Source organism: Pelobates fuscus, chromosome 5 (genome assembly GCF_036172605.1).
Source record: "Pelobates fuscus isolate aPelFus1 chromosome 5, aPelFus1.pri, whole genome shotgun sequence".
Classification (NCBI taxonomy): Eukaryota; Metazoa; Chordata; class Amphibia; order Anura; family Pelobatidae; genus Pelobates; species Pelobates fuscus.
The window spans coordinates 243,060,351-243,077,043 of record NC_086321.1 but is presented as its reverse complement, the minus strand read 5'-3'; the positions used below and the strand labels follow the sequence as shown (position 1 = coordinate 243,077,043).

The following is a 16,693-nucleotide window of genomic DNA, read 5'->3' as shown; positions in this document are numbered from 1 at the left end:
GCTCTAATGACATTTTACATGCTTATTACAATTTGATTGCTAAAAGATCCTGGTCAGCAAAGATTGTCATAATTAGTTAGAATTGGAGGGTTTATACAGCTCTCTTGTCAATGAATGTGGCATTCCATTTTTTTTTTTTTTTATTAATCTATGATCACTTCTGAGCCCCTATCAACCTGGAAAAGTATAGCTGTTTAGCAAATGTCAAGAGGTTACATAAATGTCTAGTGAGTGGAAACATTGCCTAGATAGTTTTGAATTTTGAACAATTTTAACTCTATGATTTTTAAGCGTAGCAAATGGCAAGATGTCTATAATAAGAAGGATGAAAACTATTGCATAGTTGCCAACAGTTGAAAAACAGTTGAAAAAAAAATCCTGGGACAATTTTAGGAGGAGAATGATCAAAGAGTCACCATCACTTGCATGGTTAATTTTCCACAAAGATTTTTAAATGTAACTTTATTTTTTCTGTTGCTTCTTAATCCTAATTATCTCTCCCCATAGCAACAAATCTTCCCCAGTAAGGTATGATAGGTAAGGTATGTGTTTAAATTTTAGTGCTACAGATCGCAGCTGTAAATTGTCATCAGTTTCAGATCTGAAATGGTTAGTTTACTGTTAGCTAGCATAGCAGACCTGACAAATATCCCAGGTTATGACTCCTGTCCCACCATCAGGCATTTGTTCCTAGGTGTCCTGCATTTGTGGCCATCATGGAACTGTCCTCAGAAAACATAGTTTGAGTATATCATTAAATGTGCTTGCACTACGCTAATAACTCCACGACCATGCTCAGAGCACTGTAACTGCACTCTGTACATGCTCAGCCATTTGTGGTGCCAGCCAGCTTTATTAAGAGCCAGCCTAGGATGCATTCACGGTAGGCTTGTATGCCCATTTTTTGGTGTGACCCACCCATTTTCTGAGTGGTTTGTTTCATTGGCATTTAGAGTCATGATTTCATACCTTCCTGTGTCACAACATATGCCATAGTTGAGGGCCTGGGTCATTGATAGCTAAGACTATCACAATCCAATTTTATTATTTATTATTATTTTCTTTAGTTGTTGATTCTACCAAGTACAGTAGCACCCAGTAGGACCAATGTCTGCAGAAAAAGGAAGTCACCACATGGTTGTTTTTACCATGCACGTTTCAACCTCATTGTCACGGAAACACTACCCAACTCACAAGTCTTTGGTCAGAGACAGGAAGTCAAGAAAATAGCCTATTGTAAGACTTTAGAATGGTCGGGTTTAATGTATAAAGATTACAAAAACAGAGATTCTAGCCAAGATCAGGATAACAGAAATACAGGAGGATGATATAACTAGTTAGGTCAGGATTACAGAGGTAAAAAAGGTCAAATAGCAAGCTATAGTCAAAATACTAGAAAAATCAGAGAACACTAATGCACTGAACATGAAACCAAGAGGAAACCACTACATGATAATGACCATGGGGCTAAAACTTTAATTAAATACTGAAGTGGATTTGTCCATATCATTCCTGCAACCCCAGAAAGGGTGGGAATTATGTGGATCTCCTGTATCTGAAAATGATGCTAGGTTTCTTAGAAGAAGAGGGGCACCATGAGCGTGCAATATCCCTCTCCCTGTCCAGAGCCGAAGTATCTGCTTCCCAAATGACGTCGGGAAGGCAGAGAGACGAGAAGTGTATCAGAAGTCATGGCCTAATGATTGACAAAAGCAGGTCACACAGATAAGCCAAAGAAGTGTCGATCAGGTAGGTACTGTGACACAGATGCATGAATTTAAGTGACCATGTTAATATATGTATATATTAACACCAGTCAAGCGAAAAAAAGAATCATATGTCTAGAAGTATGAAAGAAAAATACACCTCTACTCTCTAGTAGTAAAGTGTTCAAAATAATATATAAATATATGAAATCAAATAGTTTGCAAATTTTATACATTTTGACAAAAGTTATCCGATCACTCCCCCTCCCTCTCTTCTCGCTCATGTTTCATCTCTAACAATACTTGAGAAAGAAAAGGGATGTGAAACACTGCACAATACCTAGACTGCAACATATCTTATCCTCTAATCTCCTATATCACGGAGTGACAGTCTTAATACTGTACTGATTAAGCAGAATAAACCTTTTTGTCAATCTCTATTGGATACGCAAGAGACTTTCTATGTTATATTGTCTTGGTTGTTATTTGCTATACTCTACTGTAAAGATAATTAATTGCTAAGGAAGCCGAGGGCCTGCCACATGGAGAAAATTCATAGTCTCATCAAAGTAGGATTAATGAAAACAAACAATCAATAGCCTGGAGTTAATGTGAAGAGTTAACAGAGAAAAATGAGACTATTTTCTATTGAAGACAATGGAACAAACATACCCATCAATCCTGTCAACAAGAAGATACAAACTATTTCTGCAGCTAGATTTTGTACTCCAGGGAATAAACCAATACAAGTGTATGATTGAGATTCCGAATTCTTTCAATGACGTGTGTTATGGACATTCTGGCGTCAATCATCACATCTACTACAGTAGAACTATCTTCTTTTATGATGACACAATAAAGATGCTGAGAATCATTTCATCTGCCAAATACAAATCACACAAAATGGGGTCTTATGATGTATATAAAAGAATAAAAGCAGAAATAAGGAATAACATACTAAAAAGGCCATATGTCAACACACGATTTCTAAATGTAGATCTCCCACTCACAAACATAAATTGTGACTTTTTTTTTTAATTAAAATGCATGATTATATATGTATTGATTTATTTTTAAAAGAACACTCCAGGTACCAAATTTGATGAAACATCAAACAAAAGTTATCTATCTTTTTTTTTTTGTACTTTGCCAAATGCATGTTTTATACAAAAAAAAAGCAAAAATATATTTCTTGCTCTATGCTACTGTCAAGTTTTGCTTTTCAATCAGACAGATAAATAGGAGCAGCTTGTGTAGTGTTACACATAAACTTAATTCGACATCAAGCATCCCTGTATTAGGGAAGGAGATTATTATTATAGAAATGTTGGGAAACCCAGTATCCCTTGCATATGAGTTACCAGGAAGTTATATCACTCTAATTGCATAAGTAAGGGATGTGAGATAATATCCTTTATACTTATGTAGAACCCCAAAGATTAATTGACATGAGTGCACACTGTATACGTGGTGCTTAATAGAAAGCATCAAATGAGATTCACTAAACAAAACTCTATAATAAATGTTATTTTTTAATTTGCCAATGCTGCTCAAAAACATTTAAGATAGCTTAAATTATATTTACAATATATTTTTATATAACTGAGCTAATGGTGTCACTAAGAACAGAATGACCGGTCGGTCTATGAATAGATACCATGTTATACAATGCTGCAATGCTGAATTACAAAAAAAAAAAAATCTGCAAGGTTGATGTGTTGCTATGCCACTGTTCATGCCATCATCTTCATGAGCACTCATTCCTGGCAGAGAACGAAAACATTAAATATGTCATTCTATGTACAGTAAATGTCTGCAAATTAAAATGTAAAAGTAAAAAAAAACTGTATCTTTGTTATAAAACATATTTCATTCACTTAGCTACTTTGACCAATAATTTGGAAACAAGTCACCCAGATTTTTAAAGGAGAGCTGTACTGTGATATTTAGCAAATGCTGACTGTGTTAAAGGAATACTCCAAGCACCAAAACTACTACAACCCAATATCGTGGTTATGGTACTATGAGTGTACTAGCTTCTTCCCAGATGAAGTATCCATTAGCACTATTTAACTAAACCCTGCCATGTAGGGCCAGCTTATCATATCGATAAAGAGCAACACTTTATTTTAGTGGTTTGAGTAGGTGTGCTTGCCAGGGATAAGACTGCACTGAGAAATTGTTGATGACATAGAAGACTTGCTAATAACAATTGCGAAACTATCTTATTTACATAGACTGATGTCTATACACATTTAAAGACACACTAATGTAAGTATTATTGTGGTGGAGCTCTGTTACACATTTAGATTCACCAACAATATGAAGCTCCTACAAAAAAGGGACATTAGGATAGAAAAGTGGGACAGAGGGATTTGGGCCAAAAATAGGGACTGTGCCTCCTAAATGGGGACTCTTGGGAGGTATGCATAATCACTACAGTGACCCTGCTTTGAAATGTGTGTAAAGAATCCTTCCCTCACCAATATGAGATCAGAGAACTGCATACAGGTGTTATGCTATTTTGTTTGATGTACACATAATAAACATAAACTTAAAGGACCTCTAAAGGCACCCAGACCACATCAGCTCAATTTAGTGGTCTGGGTGCCAGGTACATCTAGGGTTAACCCTGCAGCTGTAAACATAGCAGTTTCAGAGAAACTGCTATGTTTACATTAGGGTTAATCCAGCCTCTAGTGGCAGTCTCATTGGCAGCCGCTAGAGGCGCTTCCGCCTGTTCATAGGAAAGCATTGAGTAATGCTTTCCTATGGACTGATTGAATGCGCGGGCAGCTCTTGCCGCGCATGCACATTCGGCAAATGACGTCGGAAGAGGGAGGAGAGTCCCCAGCACCGAGGGGGCCCGGAGAAAGGTAAGTGTTTAACCCCTTAACCACTCTTGAGCCCGGCGGGAGTGGGACCCTGATGGTGGGGGGGGACCTATTAACAGTATAGTGTCAGGACAACGAGTTTGTTTTCCTGGCACTATAGTGGTTCTTTAATTCTTAAATACAAAAAGATTTTAATCCCAGTTCAGTTTTTACTGAACATAACCCGGCTGCATCTTAACTCTTTCACATATCTCTTCTCTTTTCTTGATAACATTTTATTTAGCTCTGAGTCACTTAATGAATACGTATTTCTGTTTTTTGCCACCCCTCTATTTATCCCACAGTGTGAGGTACAACGAGAGAAGGTGAGCAACAGAGAGAGAAGCTGAAGCTGAATAAGGCAGAATCAAGAATAAAATGCATGATTTCACTGAAAATTACATGTTATCTTTGAAGGAAAGTAAGGTAATTAGGGAGGACACATCAAAAAGATCTAACTGATATTATGTGTTAAATGAGTATTTAATGCTGTGGAGACTTTGCACATTTGAATGACATTAATAATCTTACTTTATGAGAGCAATGTTGGAAAAGAGATTTCTGTTACATATTTGAAAATGCATGTCCTTTGCTAACAAGCTGCTCAATTTTGATTTGTTTTAACAATTCAAAGGGATTTCCTAATGTCATTGTTTACAACTGCAGCAAAATGTTGAATGTAATTTGCTAAATGAAATCTATTTATCTTTATCTAATAGCATGCACAGCTCAATGTCAATGGAAATCTTGCTCCGAACATCAAAGCCTGATGGTGTTGTGACACATTAAAATGTGATGATCAGATGCTTAAAGACGGGCCAGGGATTACACAGTTAGCTGGTGAACATAAATAATATGATTTACCAAAATTATTTTGAAGAAATTCTGTTATACTAAATAATTAAGAAGGGATCCTTTGATGTTTTTCTCAGAATATTTTATCATGCTTAATGATTCATTTACAGTTATAAGCTATAATGATTAGAATTAAATATTCATTCATCACAGTGTGTGTGTTTATGATGAGTTAGCACTCATTTCTACATTTCTATTCTTTTGACATGCTACACTTTAACACCATTCCAAACTACATCAATTCCATAATTCATGGCATATTTCTCCAATACCGATCCAGAGTCTGGGCTTGTGCATTACATGGTGCTTATGTGATTAGTACATCTGCTTCTACTTTGTAGAAATGTATCATTGTCATCTATGAGGTAGTACACAAGTAACCATCAACAAAAGTGAAGGTTTTCCTCTACTATCTGACCCACCCTGATCCACACCATCTATATTTTCATACAGTGGCAGATCTGGAGGAAACGCGGCAAGTGCTCCCTGCATGGAGTCTAGCGGCTAACTTTTATTTCTCAGCATGGTCAATCAACATAACCAAGGGCCGTCTGCTATATATCATCCTCCACCATTGGTTGCAAAAGTGCAAACACAGTGATAGGTATTGTACCTGCCCATCACTGCACTCCACACTGTATCCTTCTATTGAGTGGAGTGTAATTGGTGGGGAATGTGATATCACATCCCTTCCACTTCTGAATTAGGACTGACTCACTACAATAATACAGCGCTGAAAGGAGCTCCTGCCTCTTCTCCTTTCTTATACCACCAAAGGTAGAAAGCAATATTTGTAATTAATATCAAACTGTTATTGATGGACAAACTGCACAAAGCTCCACATGGTAATAATATTTTATGTGGAGCTTCATGTTTTATTGCTGTTCGAGCCACCTCCTATATCTCCCTCTTCATTTAACTCCCATCCACTCCTTCTCTCCCCCTCACCCATCTCCTTTTAATCTCCCTATCCTCTAGAACAGCGGTTCCCAACCCAGTCCTCAAGTATCCCCCAACAGTCCAGGATTTAGGGATTACCCAGTTGTGTCTAAAGTGTTTGGTTTTCTTGTTTTAAAACACCTTAGACAAAACTGGGCAATCCCTAAATCCTGGACTGTTAGGGGGTACTTGAGGACTGGGTTGGGAACCACTGCTCTAGAACCAGAAAGCTGATTTCAGTATATATATATATATGTATATATATATATTTTTTTTTTTCTTTAATGATGCAGCAGCATGCTGCTCTTTCCAGACTGCTGTCCTAGACATAAACCTTGTTGCAAAGTGAAAAAACTAAACGTAAAAAAGTTTTATTGCTGTAGAGCATTGTAATACTCGTGTACATTGTATACTACAGTATCACAGAGCTCCACAGAATAAGATAAATCAAATTAATTATATGAGAGCTCAGATTTTCCCAAGTCACTGCTTTGCTGCAGAATTTGGTAGTGTCCGTCCTGAGCGCCTGCTGTGCTGTGTGTATACATTGCAAATTTTTACTACACGCTACGAAAACATTGCTGTTCCTGCAGAATAATAATATTCCTAATTGTTGGGTTAAAATATGAGGTACATGGCACCAACATTTCTTAATTGATATGCAATGGTCTGGGTGCCTATAGAATCCCTTTAAGTTATTCACCAGACCACTATAGTTGGATATACTTGCAGTATATCCAATGTTAAAAGAACACTTTGGGCAACATAATAACTTCAGCTCAAAGGTGCATGGAGAACACTTTCACCTTTAAGTGTTAAACCCTTTGTGATTGGTTTAATAACTAAAGATGTTTCCCCTGCATAAATTAAACATCCTACAAAAAAAACCAATACCAACCATCTAAAACTAAGACACAAATCCTATTGCAGCTGTAGTCATTGATTGCTGGTAACTAATTTAGGTATAAAAAATAAGAAAGAGAATGCACACCAGAAATCACAAGTAATAACTCACCTGGTTTAATAAACCAATACTAGGTTCAAGCAAAAAATAACAGTAATACATAAAGTGACACAAAAACAGGCACAAAGCATAGATAACAAACAATAATAGTTTACCAAAATTCTCACAAGCCTTATAGGGCAGAAACAGGAATCAAAAATAACTCACTTTCCAAAATCACATATGTACAGTTAAATAACAGAGCTTTTTAGAGCTACTGCAATAGGCATTGAAGTGTAAGCTCACCCGCCAATGTCAAAGCAAGTCATACGCTAACAACTGACCTTGCTGCTTTCAGTTAAACGGTAAAATCTCTATTGAGACAGAAATGAGTATTCCTATGAATACATACAAACCTATTAACCTGTAATAAGGCACACATTTAATTTTAAATAAAGATATAAATAGCAATACTAGCAAGCAGATATGCAGCTTATGTGAACAGAGGAGAGCTGAAAAGCTTGAGGATAGGAAAGTAACATGAAAAACACAAGAATAACTTTTGCAGCACCGATTCCCATGAATCGTGGGTAACAAGTCCAATCCAGAAGCACAGTATGGAGAATAATGCAAATTTACTTACCTCAAAAGTAGTGAGTGAACTGGGTGTTGCCCGAGTCCTTGCTGAAGAAAATGCTCTGCAAGCAAATAGCTAGCATGCCATCAATATGTGGAGTGCAGTTTCAAATCTGACACTAAAGCTTAATGTCATGGATTAGATGTCTACATCCTGTCTTTGGAGGGTTTTTCGTTTTTTTTTTTATTCTGTATTTTTTGCTGTGCATGAGAATACTGATAGACAATCTTGCAGTGCCACAACAGCAGCAGCAAGCACGTGAGAAACAATCGTTGTCATGGCATACTAGAAAAACAGCACTGTTTTTTATATTAGGGTAAGCAGGCTAAACATGCATGAATAGGCATCAATGAAATGGACAGGCCTAATATGCATTAAGAAACAATGGAAAGGTAACCATGCTGGATCTATATGAAAAAAACATTAATATAGTATACCAATCCAGGGAGCTCCAGGGACATGGAGTGACTGTCCATTACATGTAGCAAGAGGACAGCTATCGCCTGGGTACAATGGAATTAAACATGAAATAACTCGGCAATGGGTGATCGATTAGGGATATCAATAAGCTGTGTGTGCACAAGTAGCATAAGTTCCAGTCTTATGTTCGGCCTATTCCTGTGATAGGGATGAGACAAACCCAGTTGGATTGCCAGTTTGTGGATCCAGTGCTAAAGGGGTCAGTTGTGGTTTCTTAGAGTCCCTTACATAAATTAAACATGCTGCCCTCTTTATCCAGCTCACACTCCCCTTGCATACTGGGAATGTATGCAGCAATGATACTGATCTGCCATCAACTTTCCACAAAGTGTTCCAGAAGGGTCTCCTGCGCCTCATTCGGGCTGGTCGGAGTAGGGTGCTTTGGAGGTGGTTTTGACCTCATACTGCCCGCTGTATAGGTACAGGTAAAGATGTGGGCTTTATGGAGTTTCTCCCAAGAAGCTCTTAGGAAACGTGTCCAGGTGCCATTGCAGTAAGGCCCTGCCCTCTGCAGGGTTTTTAATGTATGTAATCTCAGCCATGGAGAGGGAGCAAGGCAGAGGCAGCCATGGAGAGACCAGCGTGCGGCAGTAAAAAGAGATGAGTAAACTCACATTTTTAATGTAAAGAGATGGGGCCGATGTTGTTATTTTACTACTACAGGTGATACAAAAGTTCATTTATTTCAGTAATGCAACGTAAAAGGAGAAACTAATATATGAGATACACGCATTACATGCAAAGCAAGATAGTTCAAGCCGTGACTTGTCATAAGTGCGATGATTGACTTACAGATCATGAAAACCCCAAATCCACAATCTCAGTAAATTATCATATTACATGCAATCACTAAAACAAGGAGTGTACATAGACCAATATCAGACCTCTGAAAAGTATAAGCATGCATATAGACTCAGAACTTTGTTTGGGTCCCTTTTTCAGCAATTACTGCTTTAATGCGGAGTGGCATGGAAGCTATTAGCCTGTGGCACTGCTCAGGTGTTATGGAAGGCCAGGAAGCTTCAATAGCGGCCTTCAGCTCTTCTGCATTGTTCGGTCTCATGTCTCATCTTTCTCTTGGCAATGCACCTCTTGGGGTTCAGGTCAGGCGAGTTTGCTGGCCAATCAAGCACAGTAATCCCACGGTCATTAAACCAGGCTTTGGTGCTTTTGGCAGTGTGGGCAGGTGCTTAGTCCTGCTGGAAAATGAAGTCAGCATCCCCATAAAGCTCGTCTGCGGAAGGAAGCATGAAGTGCTCCAAAATCTCCTGGTAGACGGCTGCGTTGACCCTGGACTTAATGAAGCACATTGGACCAACACCAGCAGATGACATGGCTCCCCAAATCAACACAGACTGTGGAAACTTCACACTGGACTTCAAGCATCTTGCAGTGTGTGCCTCTCCATTCTTCCTCAAGACTCTGGGTCCTTGGTTTCCAAATGAGATGCAAAAGTTGCTCTCATCAGAAAAGAGGACTTTGGACCACTGAGCAACAGACCAGGTCTGTTTTTCTTTAGCCCAGGTAAGACGGTTCTGACGTTGTTTGTTGTTCAGGAGCAGCTTGACAAGAGGAATACGACATCTGAAGCCCATGTCCAGGATCCATCTGTGTGTGGTGGCTCTTGATGCACTGACTCCAGCCTCAGTCCACTCCTTGTGTAAGTCCCCAACACTTTTGAATGGCCTTTTCCTGACAATCCTCTCCAGGCTGCAGTCATCCCTGCTGCTTGCGCACACTTTTCCCTTCCACATAACTTTCTATTAATGTGCTTTGATCCAGCACTTTGGGAACATCCAACTTCCTTCGCAATTACCTTGTGATGCTTTCCCTCCTTATGGAGGGTGTCAATGATGGTTTTCTGCACAACTGTCAGGTCTTCCCCATGATTGTGATTCCTACTGAACCAGACTGAGAGACCATTTAAAAGCATAGAAACCCTTTGCATGTGTTATGGCTTAGTTTGCTGATCAGAGTGGGACACTGTGAGCCTAGAATATTGCACCTTTTCACACTATTCTAATTTACTGAGATTGTGGATTTGGGGTTTTCATGAGCTGTAAGCCATAATCATTGCACTTATGACTAATCACGGCTTGAACTATCTTGCTTTGCATGTAATGCATCTATCTCATATATTAATTTCCCCTTTTACGTTGCATTACTGAAATAAATTAACCTTTGCACGATATTCAAATTTTTTGAGTATCACCTGTATAGTGTCAGTAATACATGTTTGTGTTCCTAACACTGTAGTGTTCCTTTAAATTCCATAATTTAGGCAAACAAGTCATTTTTATTATGGTGAGTGTACGTTCAAAATAGTAAGAGTCTCACAGGTATGTAATAGGGTAGCTCACCTGTACAATATGCCTAAGACTTCCTTATAAACAATCCTAAATATAAATCAATAAAACTAATATGCATTATTCCAATATGCATGAGGCTGAATAAATAGGACATATGCTCTTGCCAGTTTTAGTGTTTGTTTTTTGTTTGTTTTTTAAATACATGAATGCATAATTCCATAGATGCCCATATTTTATAATGTAAGTGTAATGTGGAAATTAAAATTTTATTTTCAACGTGTATTTCTCTTAACAAAACACATTGCAGATTAGCACAACAATGCTAAGGAATGGTTTCCATGCAAGGGACTGGGAATAATGATGCAGTAGGCAAAATCTCACAGTTCATCACACAATTACTTGTTTTTTTTGTGTAGTGTATCTTGTTAGATTTAATTTAACTAGGATAGGTTACGTATATTGTATTTGAATGTCACTTAGTAAGCAATGTATCTGGAATTCATCTGCTTCCTATGTTAGCTCTGTGGTTTGCACTGTGATTAAGGAATTTGATAACCACTTAAGGCCAGTTACAACCTCATTTCAACTGATTAGATTTTAGCTACACATCTTAATGTAAGAAGTATTGCTAAAACTGGACGTGGAGCTGATTCTGATGACACAAATGAGAAAAAAATAAATCATAAAAAACAAATAAGACTTAATTTAATATTATGTTCTAGAATATTAACATAACATGGTTATCTGCCAAATGTTTACAGGAAACTATTACAGATCTGAAAAAACATGCTTTGTGATTTAGCTATATGATAACAAAACCTTTTTTTTTTTTTTTTTCATTAAGTTTTTATACTGGTTTTATGATTTTTAAGTGTTAACTTTCATTCTACCAGCCATTTTGTGTTCTAAGATGAATCTGTTGCTGGCATATTGTGCTGTGGTAATGTACACAGAAAATATGAATCACTGTAAGATGCCTGGATTTAATTCACATGACATTATATACAAGTAAATGCATAATTGGTGTAATATAGTAAAAAAAAAAAAAAAAAAAAAAAAAAAAAAAAAACACAACAACAACAATGTAATATAGCAAGTGTGACAGACCCACTCCCGCAAGTCTAGGCTTTCCAGACTCTGATACAATGTACATACAGGCGTATTTTTGTGCAGTTTGTTTACTATGGCATAATATTATGAGCAGAGGATAGTGTGTCACTGTTAAGAATTTGTTTTTATTTGCACCATTTTTTACCTATTTCTGTTGTCTGTATAATACGGAATTGTAACTGCAACAAGAAAAGGTTACTGGATCAGAGTCTCTGGTGATTAGATTTATTTGCAAAGCATAGCATAAATCTGGTTCATTGCTGCTCTTATAGCGAGCACAAAAAGGGAGTTCTGAGCAAGATGAATCGATCCCCATATTATTTGAGGGGAAGTTTTTTCAGGTTTGATAAATTGTATTGTTCTGCACAGGGCATGACTCGCATGTTCGCTTTACATATATAGTGCTGACAGGGGTTTTGAAGCAATACTTTATAAAATAGTTTTAAATCAGTTATGCTTTTAAATAAAATGTATCCTTCGTAGATACATGTTTTTGGGAACTAAATGAAGAATGGTATATATAATAATAGAGGACAAATAAAAAAATAATCTTCATACTGTCAGTTACCTTTGGTGTGAACTCTCAGAAATGCCAAGTTAGAAGAACTGCTACTTATGTAGTTCTAAACTTTTCTTTTACATGTGATTTACTTTGTATATTAGTAAATGTGACCTTGTAAATTGTGTTCCAAGAGTAAGTTTGATGAATAGTCAGCTTGTAACTTTTACTTTACTGGGCATTAATGTAAAAATGATTACCATACTTAGAATTAAGACCTTATGGGACCTCAGCACTAATGCCTCTAGCTCAGCTTTTCTTTAGCCTGGCTTGAATCTTCATAATAAAGAGATTCCAAAGAGATTTCACGTGTGTGGCTTTAAATCAAAGAGGAATTGATCATGTCTTACAGGCGCAAACACCATCACAGTTTCTCTGAAACATTTCTATGTGACAAAACAAGCTTTGTTACGTGACACTTCAAAATCAACACATAAACTATGTCAGCCTCAGGTACACAAGAAAATGTGTCATTTGAACAATTTCTCAATGTGAAAAAGTTTCAGGTTTTTTTTTCAGTACTGTAACCTCAAATGTATAAAATAGAAAGGTGAACAGCGCTAAAGCTCAGAAATTGTACATACGTTTAGTAGAAATACTGGCCAGCGGAGTAACTTAAAAAAAAAGGAGAAACAAAGATACAAATAATGGTACAGTATGTATGAACGATATAATTCCACAAGAACAAAGGTGTTATATTCACACTCACACTTTGAGCAGCTATATCAGCTCGATGTTAAGAGCTTGGACGGAATAATCCCCGTCTATGGATTTCTTGAGGTTCCGGATCGTTGGTGAGTTTATAGGTGTAAGTATTCGTTATATGAAAAACAAGAGTAAAATACGCCACATGGTCTAGTACGTAAATATAAAATATTGTAGTAAGAGTAGATGATCCTACTTACATATACTAGAGCAACGACCTGCTCTAGTTTGGAGAATTTCAGGTGGAATAATCCCCACCTCGGGATATAGTGGACCCAGGTATAGCAGCAAAGCAGTATTAAATAGGAAGGAGGACAAAAAAAATGACTGGATGGTTTAAAAATTATATATACTTTAATACAATAAGTAAAAAGTGAATAATACACTACAACCAGTCCTGTATAAAAGCCGAAGCTTTCTCAAAAGTGAATTTTTTTTTTTTTTTGAGAAAGCTTCGGCGAAACGCGTCAAGTGAGGAAGAATTTTGGACTTTTATACAGGACTGGTTTTATAGTGTATTATTAACTTTTTACTTATTGTATTAAAGTATATATAATTTTTAAACCATCCAGTCATTTTTTTTGTCCTCCTTCCTATTTAATACTGCTTTGCTGCTATACCTGGGTCCACTATATCCCGAGGTGGGGATTATTCCACCTGATATTCTCCAAACTAGAGCAGGTCGTTGCTCTAGTATATGTAAGTAGGATCATCTACTCTTACTACAATATTTTATATTTACGTACTAGACCATGTGGCGTATTTTACTCTTGTTTTTCATATAACGAATACTTACACCTATAAACTCACCAACGATCCGGAACCTCAAGAAATCCATAGACGGGGATTATTCCGTCCAAGCTCTTAACACCGAGCTGATATAGCTGCTCAAAGTGTGAGTGTGAATATAACACCTTTGTTCTTGTGGAATTATATCGTTCATACATACTGTACCATTATTTGTATCTTTGTTTCTCCTTTTTTTTTTAAGTTACTCCGCTGGCCAGTATTTCTACTAAACGTATGTACAATTTCTGATCTTTAGCGCTGTTCACCTTTCTATTTTATCTGTCCATTTATCACAAGGTAGAGGGAACACCTTGTTGGTGAACTGCTGCTCACCCTTGAGAAGAGAGCGCTTATTACCCTTTTGCATTTGAACCTCAAATGTATGTCTTTTAGATCATATACAGTTGCAAGGAAAAGTATGTGAACCCTTTGGAATGATATGGATTTCTGCACAAATTGGTCATAAAATGTGATCTGATCATCATCTAAGTAACAACAATAGACAATCACAGTCTGCTTAAATTAATAACACACAAAGAATGAAATGTTGCCACTGATAGCTTTTCTTCAATTTAACAAACTGTGATATATCTGATCTCTCCTCATTCACACTGCATTATCCTACTTGTCTTACTAGGTCCTTTCTTCATTTGTGGACTAATTCAAACTTATTGAACATGCTCAGCTTCAATGATGCAGATAAGCATAAACATTTTAAATGTTGAATTGCTCTCAATATCACAAAAATAGGTTATAAATAAAATACAGTACCTTTAAAATCACCTACGCATTTTACCAAGATTTATCTCATCTGAGGAGTGGCCACTAGGTGTTCCTAGGCTGTGATGGAAACACTGCCTTTTCACAGAAAAGACAGTGTTTACAACAAAAAGCCTGGAGGGACTGACTATACACACCAGAACAACTACATTAAAGGATCACTATAGTGTCAGGAAAACAATTTTTTTTCCGGACACTATAGTACCCTGAGGGTGCCCCCACTCTCAGGGTCCCCCTCCCGTGGTGCCGAAGGGGTTAGAACCCCTTCAGTAGCTCACCTTTTTCCACTGCCGGGCTCCCTTACCTTTCCTCCCCCGCCGACGTCAGCATCCTCTTCTGACGTCACGGGAGCTGAATGTGCGACAACGCCACGTGCGCATTCAAAGTGTCCATAGGAAAGCATTTCTCAATGCTTTCCTATGGACGCTCTGCGTGATGGAGGCATAATATGCCTCCAGCGTCGCAGATGCGCCTCTAGTGGCTGTCCGGTAGACAGCCACTAGAGGCTGGCTTAACCCCAAATGTAAACATAGCAGTTTCTCTGAAACTGCTATGTTTGCATCTGAAGGGTTAAAACCTGAGGGACCTGGCGCCCAGACCACTTAATTGAGCTGAAGTGGTCTGGGTGACTATAGTGTCCCTTTAAGCTGTAGTTGTTCTGGTGATTATAGTGTTCCTTTAATGATGAAGGTTTGGACATTTGTACTAGTTTTTCTGTTACATATTGGTGTTATGCTACATGTTCTTTGGAAAAGAAAATGATATATCACTATTTATGGGCTAGGAAGAAGCCATTGTTAGCTGAGCACTGATATTGTGCAGTAAATTAAATAACACTCTACATGCATGTCTTCTTTATTATATTTTACCATCTATTTTGTACAGAATGGTAATATGAAATTACTAAAATAATAACATTATGTTAAAATGTAAAATTAAAAATCAGTTCTATTCAATTTGCATATACATGAAAGGAATGGAGAACATGGTAGATCACAATAATATGCTGCTGTTCTGAGATAAGTCTTCTCCTTGAATAAATAATAAATTCACTTATAAACTGTGATTTTGCATGAACACTCATTTTATTGGTAAATGAAAGTGGCACATGTTGGGTTTTGCTTTGTAAAGTTTACAATATTAGACACAATGGATTTCTCAATCAGTCCTAAGATGTTTTGCTATTGAATGTGATGTACATCCACTGAAAGAAAAAAAATTAAACTTTTGAAAGAACACACATCCCTCTAGGCTTTCACAATACTTTATAGTCTTTTTAAATTGCTTTGCAATACATGAAATAAGAGAGGCACCTTTATTAACGAAGATAATAGCACACTGCAATTATTCTACAGCTAATTCTACCCAAAACAGCTTTATCTATATTAATATGATGTAGCACATTAAGTAGCAACCCAAATATATTATTTGTAGACATGCATTTCATATATTTAAGAGAGAATGGGGGAACAGGAAATTAAGATAAGAGAGAATAGGAAATAATCATGGACATTACTCATATGATAACAGGGGATGCTGGGATATAGAGATCAGACTATTAAGCAAAACAATGTGCTAAATGTCTGTGGACGTGATCAATGATGATATTTCAGTCAATCCATGGGGACCTATCTGAGCTATCAAGGAACAGACCTATAAGAATGTGAAAAAGGAACCTCGGGTGCAGCTAACACCGTTTAGTCTGTGCTGCACCGGGAAGTATGGGGCAATCAAATCACTCTCATTGTGCTATAACGCTCTACATGACAAATATATGAAAGAGATATAAAATATAGAACTAAAACAGCATCTCATAGTATATATCACTGGGAATCATACTGTAAAATACTCATGAGATGGTATCTGTTCCCTCAAAAATTGGCAAAAATGTATGCCAACTAATCACCTACCTGCTACTCCTTGCGCTTCCCTTCTGCCGGGTCACTCATATCTTGTGCCCCCAGAGCCGGTGGAGGAGAACAAGTGAGGGATTGTAAGAAAGCGGAGG

General features: G+C 37.3%; 1 protein-coding gene across 7 annotated transcripts in view; it reads right to left on the bottom strand.

The window, feature by feature from the left end:
* LINGO2 (leucine rich repeat and Ig domain containing 2) overlaps positions 1 to 16,693 on the bottom strand; it is a 585,167-nt gene that overhangs the window by 165,725 nt on the left and 402,749 nt on the right. The window lies entirely within an intron of this gene.